Consider the following 10687-nt stretch of genomic DNA (forward strand, 5'->3'; position numbering starts at 1 on the left):
AACTTGCGTTGTCCTCTAAAATATTGATGGAAACCTGGTTTCATTGACTGTTTCAGTGTGGTACTACATTACTACGTGATGCAATATAGAAAAAGCCCAGGATCTAGCCATCAAGTATGAGAAATATGCGAATGAATGATCCTGATGACAGCAAATCCCAGACCTAACCTAGACCTAACATGCGTTATCCGCTAAAATATTGATCGAAACCAGGTTCAATTGACTGTTTCAGTGTGGTCCCACGTTACTACGTGATCCAAACCAGAAAAAACCCAGGGTCAGTTCAACAAGTATGTGAAAAACGCGAAAGTATGAGCCTGATTAGGGCGAATCCCAGACCTAGCCCCGACCTAACTTGCGTTATCCTCTAAAATATTGATCGAAACCAGGTTTAATTGACTGTTTCAGCGTGTTACCACATTACTACGTGATACAATCCGGAAACAGCCCAGGATCTAGCCATGAAGTATGAGAAATATGGGAAAGTATGAGCCTGATGTGGGCAAATCCTAGACCTAACCCAAACCTAACATGCGTTATCCTCTAAAATATTTATCAAGACCAAGTTTAATTGAATGTTTCAGTGAGGTACCACATTACTACGTGAACCAAACCAGAAAAAACCCAGGATCCGTTCAACAAGTATGTGAAGAATGCGAAAGTATGAGTCTGATGAGTGAAAATCCCAGGGCTAACCTAGACCTAACATGCGTTATCCTCTAAAATATTGATCCAAACCAGGTTTAATGGACTGTTTCAGTGGGGCACCACTTTACTACGTGATCCAAAGCAAAAAAAACACTCGATCAGGTCAACATGTATGTTAAAACTGCGAAAGTATGACCCTGATCAGGGCAAATCCCAGGCCTAACCTAGACCTAACATGCGTTGTCCTCTAAAATATTGATGGAAACCAGGTTTAGTTGACTGTTTCAGTGTTGTACTTCATTACTACGTTATTGCAATCCAGAAAAAGCCCAGGATCTAGCCCTCAAGTATGAGAAATATGCGAAAGAATGAGCCTGATATGAGCAAATCCCAGACCTAACCTAGACCTAACATGAATTATTCTCTAAAATATTGATCGAAACCAGGTTTAATTGACTGTCTCAGTGTGGTCCCACATTACTACGTGATCCAAACCAGAAAAAACCCAGGATCCGTTCAACAAGTATGTGAAGAATGCGAAAGTATCAGTCTGATGAGTGAAAATCCCAGGCCTAACCTAGACCTAACATGCGTCATCCTCAAAAATATTGATCGATACCTGGTTTAATCGGCTGTTTCAGTGTGGTACCACATTACTATGTGATCCAAACCAGAAAATAACCCAGGATCTGTTCAACGAGTATGTGAAGGGTGCGAAAGTATGAGTATGATGAGGTCAAATCCCAGACCTATCCCAGACCTGACTTGCGTTATCCTCTAATATATTGATCGAAACCAGGTTTAATCGACTGTTTCAGTGTGGTACCACATTACTACGTGATCCAAACCAGAAAAAACCCAGGATCCGTTCAACAAGTATGTGAAGAATGCGAAAGTATGAGTCTGATGAGTGAAAATCCCAGACCTAACCTAGACCTAACATGCGTTATCCTCCAAAATATTGATTCCAAACCAGGTTTAATGGACTGTTTCAGTGTGGTACCACACTACTACGTGATCCAAACCAGAAAAAACCCAGGATCTGTTCAACAAGTATGTGAAAAACGCGAAAGTATGAGCCTGATGAGGGCAAATCCCAGACCTATCCCAGACCTAACATGCGTTATCCTCTAAACTATTGATCCAAACCAGGTTTAATTGACTGTTTCAGCGTGGTACCACATTACTACGTGATACAAACCAGAACCAGCCCAGGATCTAGCCATGAAGTATGAGAAATATGCGAAAGTATGAGCCTGCTGAGTGCAAATCCTCGACCTAACCCAAACCTAACATGCGTTATCCTCAAAAATATTGATCGAAACCTGGTTTAATCGACTGTTTCAGTGTGGTACCACATTGCTATGTGATCCAAACCAGAAAATAACCCAGGATCTGTTCAACGAGTATGTGAAGTGTGCGAAAGTATGAGTATGATGAGGTCAAATCCCAGACCAATCCCAGACTCAACTTGCGTTATCCTCTAAGATATTGATCGAAACCAGGTTTAGTCGATTGTTTCAGTGTGGTACCACATTACTACGTGATCCAAACCAGAAAAAACCCAGGATCAGTTCAACAAGTATGAGAAGAATGCGAAAGTATGAGTCCGATGAGTGAAAATCCCAGGGCTAACCTAGACCTAACATGCGTTATCCTCTAAAATATTGATCCAAACCAGGTTTAATGGACTGTTTCAGTGTGGTACCACACTAGTACGTGATACAAACCAGAAAAAACCCAGGATCTGTTCAACAAGTATGTGGAAAACGCGAAAGTATGAGCCTGATGAGGGCGAATTCCAGACCTATGCCAGACCTAACTTGCGTTGTCCTCTAAGATATTGATGGAAACCAGGTTTAATTGACTGTTTCAGTGTCGTACTTCATTACTACGTGATGCAATCCAGAAAAAGCACAGGATCTAGCCATCAAATATGAGAAATATGCGAAAGAATGAGCCTGATGAGAGCAAATCCCAGACCTAACCTAGACCTAACATGAATTATTCTCTAAAATATTGATCGAAACCAGGTTTAATTGATTGTCTCAGTGTGGACCCACATTTCTATGTGATCCAAACCAGAAAATAACCCAAGATCTGTTCAACGAGTATGCGAAGTGTGCGAAAGTATGAGTCTGATGAGGTCAAATCCCAGACCAATACCAGACTTAACTTGCGTTATCCTCTAAAATATTGATCGAAACAAGGTTTAATGGACTGTTTCAGTGTGGTACCACATTACTACGTGAACCAAACCTGAAAAAACCCAGGATCTGTTCAACAAGTATGAGAAGAATGCGAAAGTATGAGTCTGATGAGTGAAAATCCCAGGGCTAACCTAGACCTAACATGCGTTATCCTCTAAAATATTGATCCAAACCAGGTTTAATGGAGTGTTTCAGTGTGGTACCACACTACTACGTGATCCAAACCAGAAAAAAACCAGGATCTGTTCAACAAGTATAGGAAAAACGCGAAAGTATGAGCCTGAGGAGGGCAAATCCCAGACCTATCCCAGACCTAACTTGCGTTGTCCTCTAAGATATTGATGGAAACCAGGTTTAATTCACTGTTTCAGTGTGGTGCCACATTACTACGTGATCCAATCCAGAAAAAGCCCAGGATCTAGCCATCAAGTATGAGAAATATGCGAAAGAATGAGCCTGATGAGAGCAAATCCCAGACCTAACCTAGACCTAACATACGTTATCCTCTAAAATATTGAGCGAAACCAGGTTTAATGGACTGTTTCAGTGTGGTCCCACGTTACTACGTGACCCAATCCAGAAAAAGCCCAGGAACTAGCCATCAAGTATGAGTAATATGCGAAAGAATGAGCCTGATAAGAGTAAATCCCAGACCTAACCTAGACCTAACATGAATTATTCTCTATAATATTGATCGAAACCAGGTTTAATTGACTGTTTCAGTGTGGTCCCACATTACTACGTGATCCAAACCAGAAAAAACCCAGGATCCGTTCAACAAGTTCGTGAAGAATGCCAAAGTATGAGTATGATGAGGCCAAATCCCAGACCAATCCCAGACTCAACTTGCGTTATCCTCTAAGATATTGATCGAAACCAGGTTTAGTCGATTGTTTCAGTGTGGTGCCACATTACTACGTGATCCAAACCAGAAAAAACCCAGGATCAGTTCAACAAGTATGAGAAGAATGCGAAAGTATGAGTCCGATGAGTGAAAATCCCAGGGCTAACCTAGACCTAACATGCGTTATCCTCTAAAGTATTTATCCAAACCAGGTTTAATGGACTGTTTCAATGTGGTACCACACTACTACGTGATACAATCCAGTAAAAACCAAGAATCTGTTCAACAAGTATGTGAAAAACGCGAAAGTATGAGCCTGATGAGGGCGAATCCCAGACCTATGCCAGACCTAACTTGCGTTATCCTCTAAAATATTGATGGAAACCAGGTTTAATTGACTGTTTCAGTGTGGTACCACACTACTACGTGATACAAACCAGAAAAAACCCAGGATCTGTTCAACAAGTATGTGAAAAACGCGAAAGTATGAGCCTGATGGGGGCGAATTCCAGACCTATGCCAGACCTAACTTGCGTTGTCCTCTAAGATATTGATGGAAACCAGGTTTAATTGACTGTTTCAGTGTTGTACTTCATTACTACGTGATGCAATCCAGAAAAAGCCCAGGATCTAGCCATCAAGTATGAGAAATATGCGAAAGAATGAGCCTGATGAGAGCAAATCCCAGACCTATCCCAGACCTAACTTGCGTTGTCCTCTAAAATATTGATGGAAACCAGGTTTAATTGACTGTTTCAGTGTTGTACTTCATTACTACGTGATGCAATCCAGAAAAAGCCCAGGGTCTAGCCATCAAGTATGAGAAATATGCGAAAGTATGAGCCTGATGAGGGCAAATCCTAGACCTGACCCAAACCTAACATGCGTTATCCTCTAAAATATTTATCAGGACCAGGTTTAATTGAATGTTTCAGTGTGGTACCACATTACTACGGCAACCAACCAGAAAAAACCAAGGATCTGTTCAACAAGTATGTGAAAAACGCGAAAGTATGAGCCTGATGAGGGCGAATCCCAGACCTATGCCAGACCTAACTTGCGTTATCCACTAAAATATTGATGGAAACCAGGTTTAATTGACTGTTTCAGTGTGGTACCACACTACTACGGGATACAAACCAGAAAAAACCCAGGATCTGTTCAACAAGTATGTGAAAAACGCGAAAGTATGAGCCTGATGAGGGCGAATTCCAGACCTATGCCACACCTAACTTGCGTTGTCCTCTAAGATATTGATGGAAACCAGGTTTAATTGACTGTTTCAGTGTCGTACTTCATTACTACGTGATGCAATCCAGAAAAAGCACAGGATCTACCCATCAAATATGAGAAATATGCGAAAGAATGAGCCTGATGAGAGCAAATCCCAGACCTAACCTAGACCTAACATGAATTATTCTCTAAAATATTGATCGAAACCAGGTTTAATTGATTGTCTCAGTGTGGACCCACATTACTATGTGATCCAAACCAGAAAATAACCCAAGATCTGTTCAACGAGTATGCGAAGTGTGCGAAAGTATGAGTCTGATGAGGTCAAATCCCAGACCAATACCAGACTTAGCTTGCGTTATCCTCTAAAATATTGATCGAAACAAGGTTTAATGGACTGTTTCAGTGTGGTACCACATTACTACGTGAACCAAACCAGAAAAAACCCAGGATCTGTTCAACAAGTATGAGAAGAATGCGAAAGTATGAGTCTGATGAGTGAAAATCCCAGGCCTAACCTAGACCTAACATGCGTTATCCTCTAAAATACTGGTCGAAACCAGGTTTAATTGACTGTTTCAGTGTTGTACTTCATTACTACGTGATCCAATCCAGAAATAGCCCAGGATCCAGCCATGAAGTATGAGAAATATGCGAAAGTATGAGCCTGACGAGGGCAAATCCTAGACCTAACCCAGACCTAACATGCGTTATCCGCTAAAATATTTATCATGACCAGGTTTAATTGATTGTTTCAGTGTGGTCCCACATTACTACGCAATCCAAACCAGAAAAAACTCCCAAAACCATTCAACAAGTATGTGAAGAATGCGAAAGTATGAGTCTGATCAGTGAAAATCCCATACCTAACCTAGACCTAACATGAATTATTCTCTAAAATACTGATCGAAACCAGGTTTAATTGACCGTTTCAGTGTTGTACTTCATTACTACGTGATCCAATCCAGAAATAGCCCAGGATCTAGCCATGAAGTATGAGAAATATGCGAAAGTATGAGCCTGATTAGTGAAAATCCCAGACCTAACCTAGACCTAACATGCGTTATCCTCTGAAATGTTGATGGAAACCATGTTTACTCGACTGTTTCAGTGTGGTACCAGACTACTACGTGACCAAACCAGAAAAATCCCAGGATCTGTTCAACAAGTATGTGAAAAACGCGAAAGTATGGGCCTGATGAGGACAAATCCCAGACCTATCCCAGACCTAACTTGCGTTGTCCTCTAAGATATTGATGGAAACCAGGCTTAGTTCACTGTTTCAGTGTGGTCCCACATTACTACGTGATCCAATCCAGAAAGGGCCCAGGATCTAGCCATCAAGTATGAGTAATATGCGAAAGAATGAGCCTGATGAGAGTAAATCCCAGACCTAACCTAGACCTAACATGAATTATTCTCTAAAATATTGATCGAAACCAGGTTTAATTGACTGTTTCAGTGTGGTCCCACATTACTACGTGACCCAAACCAGAAAAAACCCAGGATCCGTTCAACAAGTATGTGAAGAATGCGAAAGTATGAGTCTGATGAGTGAAAATCCCAGGCCAAACCTAGACCTAACATGTGTTATCCTCAATAATATTGATGGAAACCTGGTTTCATTGACTGTTTCAGTGTGGTACTACATTACTACGTGATGCAATCTAGAAAAAGCCCAGGATCTAGCCATCAAGTATGAAAAATATGCGAAAGAATGAGCCTGATGAAAGCAAATCCCAGACCAAACCTAGACCTAACATGCGTTATCCTCTAAAATATTGATCGAAACCAGGTTCAATTGACTGTTTCAGTGTGGTCCCACATTACTACGTGATCCAAACCAGAAAAAACCCAGGGTCAGTTCAACAGGTATGTGAAAAACGCGAAAGTATGAGCCTGATTAGGGCGAATCCCAGACCTAGCGCCGACCTAACTTGCGATATCCTCTAAAATATTGATCGAAACCAGGTTTAATTGACTTTTTTATTGTGGTACCACTTTACTACGTGATCCAAAGCAGAAAAAACCCTCGATCAGGTCAACATGCATGTTAAAACTGGGAAAGTATGAGCCTGATGAGGGCAAATCCCAGACCTATCCCAGACCTAACATGCGTTATCCTCAAAAATATTGAACGAAACCAGGTTCAGTTGACTGTTTCAGTGTGGTCCCACATTACTACGTGATCCAAACCAGAAAAAACCCAGGATCCGTTCAACAAGTATGTGAAGAATGCGAAAGTATGAGTCTGATGAGTGAAAATCCCAGGCCTAACCTAGACCTAACATGTGTTATCCTCAATAATATTGATCGAAACCAGGATTAATCAACTGTTTCAGTGTGGTACCACACTACTACGTGATCCAAACCAGAAAAAAACCCAGGATCTAATCAACGAGTATGTCAAGTGTGCGAAAGTATGAGTCTGATGAGGGCTAATCCCAGACCTATCCCAGACCTAACTTGCGTTATCCTCTAAAATATTGATCGAAGCCAGGTTTAATTGACTGTTTTATTGTGGTACCACTTTACTACGTGATCCAAAGCAAAAAAACCCTCGATCAGGTCAACATGCATGTTATAACTGGGAAAGTATGAGCCTGATGAGGGCAAATCCCAGACCTATCCCAGACCTAACATGCGTTATCCTCAAAAATATTGATCGTAACCAGGTTTAATCGACTGTTTCCGTGTGGTACCACATTACTACGTGATGCAATCCAGAAAAAGCCCAGGATCTAGCCATCAAATATGAGAAATATGCGAAAGAATGAGCCTGATAAGAGCAAATCCCAGACCTAACCTAGACCTAACATGAATTATTCTCTAAAATATTGATCGAAACCAGGTTTAATTGACTGTTTCAGTGTGGTCCCACATTACTACGTGATCCAAACCAGAAAAAACCCAGGATCCGTTCAACAAGTATGTGAGGAATGCGAAAGTATGAGTCTGATGAGTGAAAATCCCAGGCCTAACCTAGACCTAACATGCGTTATCCTCCAAAATATTGATCCAAACCAGGTTTAATTGACTGTTTCAGTGTGGTATCACACTACTACGTGATCCAAACCAGAAAAAACCCAGGATCTGTTCAACAAGTATGTGAAAAACGCGAAAGTATGAGCCTGATGAGGGCAAATCCCAGACCTATCCCAGACCTAACATGCGTTATCCTCTAAACTATTGATCCAAACCAGGCTTAATTGACTGTTTCAGCGTGGTACCACATTACTACGTGATACAAACCAGAAACAGCCCAGGATCTAGCCATGAAGTATGAGAAATATGCGAAAGTATGAGCCTGCTGAGTGCAAATCCTAGACCTAACCCAAACCTAACATGCGTTATCCTCAAAAATATTGATCGAAACCTGGTTTAATCGACTGTTTCAGTGTGGTACCACATTACTATGTGATTCAAACCAGAAAATAACCCAGGATCTGTTCAACGAGTATGTGAAGTATGCGAAAGTATGAGTATGATGAGGCCAAATCCCAGACCAATCCCAGACTCAACTTGCGTTATCCTCTAAGATATTGATCGAAACCAGGTTTAGTCGATTGTTTCAGTGTGGTACCACATTACTACGTGATCCAAACCAGAAAAAACCCAGGATCAGTTCAACAAGTATGAGAAGAATGCGAAAGTATGAGTCCGATGAGTGAAAATCCCAGGGCTAACCTAGACCTAACATGCGTTATCCTCTAAAGTATTGATCCAAACCAGGTTTAATGGACTGTTTCAGTGTGGTACCACACTACTACGTGATACAAACCAGAAAGAACCAAGGATCTGTTCAACAAGTATGTGAAAAACGCGAAAGTATGAGCCTGATGAGGGCGAATCCCAGACCTATGCCAGACCTAACTTGCGTTATCCTCTAAAATACTGGTCGAAACCAGGTTTAATTGACTGTTTCAGTGTTGTACTTCATTACTACGTGATCCAATCCAGAAATAGCCCAGGATCCAGCCATGAAGTATGAGAAATATGCGAAACTATGAGCCTGACGAGGGCAAATCCTAGACCTAACCCAGACCTAACATGCGTTATCCGTTAAAATATTTATCATGACCAGGTTTAATTGATTGTTTCAGTGTGGTCCCACATTACTACGTGATCCAAACCAGAAAAAACCTCCAAAACTATTCAACAAGTATGTGAAGAATGCGAAAGTATGAGTCTGATGAGTGAAAATCCCATACCTAACCTAGACCTAACATGAATTATTCTCTAAAATACTGATCGAAACCAGGTTTAATTGACTGTTTCAGTGTTGTACTTCATTACTACGTGATCCAATCCAGAAATAGCCCAGGATCTAGCCATGAAGTATGAGAAATATGCGAAAGTATGAGCCTGATTAGTGAAAATCCCAGACCTAACCTAGACCTAACATGCGTTATCCTCTAAAATGTTGATGGAAACCATGTTTAATCGACTGTTTCAGTGTGGTACCAGACTACTACGTGACCAAACCAGAAAAATCCCAGGATCTGTTCAACAAGTATGTGAAAAACGCGAAAGTATGAGCCTGATGAGGACAAATCCCAGACCTATCCCAGACCTAACTTGCGTTGTCCTCTAAGATATTGATGGAAACCAGGCTTAGTTCACTGTTTCAGTGTGGTCCCACATTACTACGTGATCCAATCCAGAAAGGGCCCAGGATCTAGCCATCAAGTTTGAGTAATATGCGAAAGAATGAGCCTGATGAGAGTAAATCCCAGACCTAACCTAGACCTAACATGAATTATTCTCTAAAATATTGATCGAAACCAGGTTTCATTGACTGTTTCAGTGTGGTACTACATTACTACGTGATCCAAACCAGAAAAAACCCAGGATCCGTTCAACAAGTATGTGAAGAATGCGAAAGTATGAGTCTGATGAGTGAAAATCGCAGGCCTAACCTAGACCTAACATGTGTTATCCTCAATAATATTGATGGAAACCTGGTTTCATTGACTGTTTCAGTGTGGTACTACATTACTACGTGATGCAATCTAGAAAAAGCCCAGGATCTAGTCATCAAGTATGAGAAATATGCGAAAGAATGAGCCTGATGAAAGCAAATCCCAGACCAAACCTAGACCTAACATGCGTTATCCTCTAAAATATTGATCGAAACCAGGTTCAATTGACTGTTTCAGTGTGGTCCCACATTACTACGTGATCCAAGCCAGAAAAAACCCAGGGTCAGTTCAACAGGTATGTGAAAAACGCGAAAGTATGAGCCTGATTAGGGCGAATCCCAGACCTAGCCCCGACCTAACTTGCGATATCCTCTAAAATATTGATCGAAACCAGGTTTAATTGACTGTTTTATTGTGGTACCACTTTACTACGTGATCCAAAGCAGAAAAAACCCTCGATCAGGTCAACATGCATGTTAAAACTGGGAAAGTATGAGCCTGATGAGGGCAAATCCCAGACCTATCCCAGACCTAACATGCGTTATCCTCAAAAATATTGAACGAAACCAGGTTCAATTGACTGTTTCAGTGTGGTCCCACATTACTACGTGATCCAAACCAGAAAAAACCCAGGATCCGTTCAACAAGTATGTGAAGAATGCGAAAGTATGAGTCTGATGAGTGAAAATCCCAGGCCTAACCTAGACCTAACATGTGTTATCCTCAATAATATTGATCGAAACCAGGTTTAATCGACTGTTTCAGTGTGGTACCACATTACTACGTGATCCAAACCAGAAAAAAACCCAGGATCTAATCAACGAGTATGT

Source organism: Colletes latitarsis, unplaced genomic scaffold (genome assembly GCF_051014445.1).
Source record: "Colletes latitarsis isolate SP2378_abdomen unplaced genomic scaffold, iyColLati1 scaffold0023, whole genome shotgun sequence".
NCBI classification, from domain to species: Eukaryota; Metazoa; Arthropoda; class Insecta; order Hymenoptera; family Colletidae; genus Colletes; species Colletes latitarsis.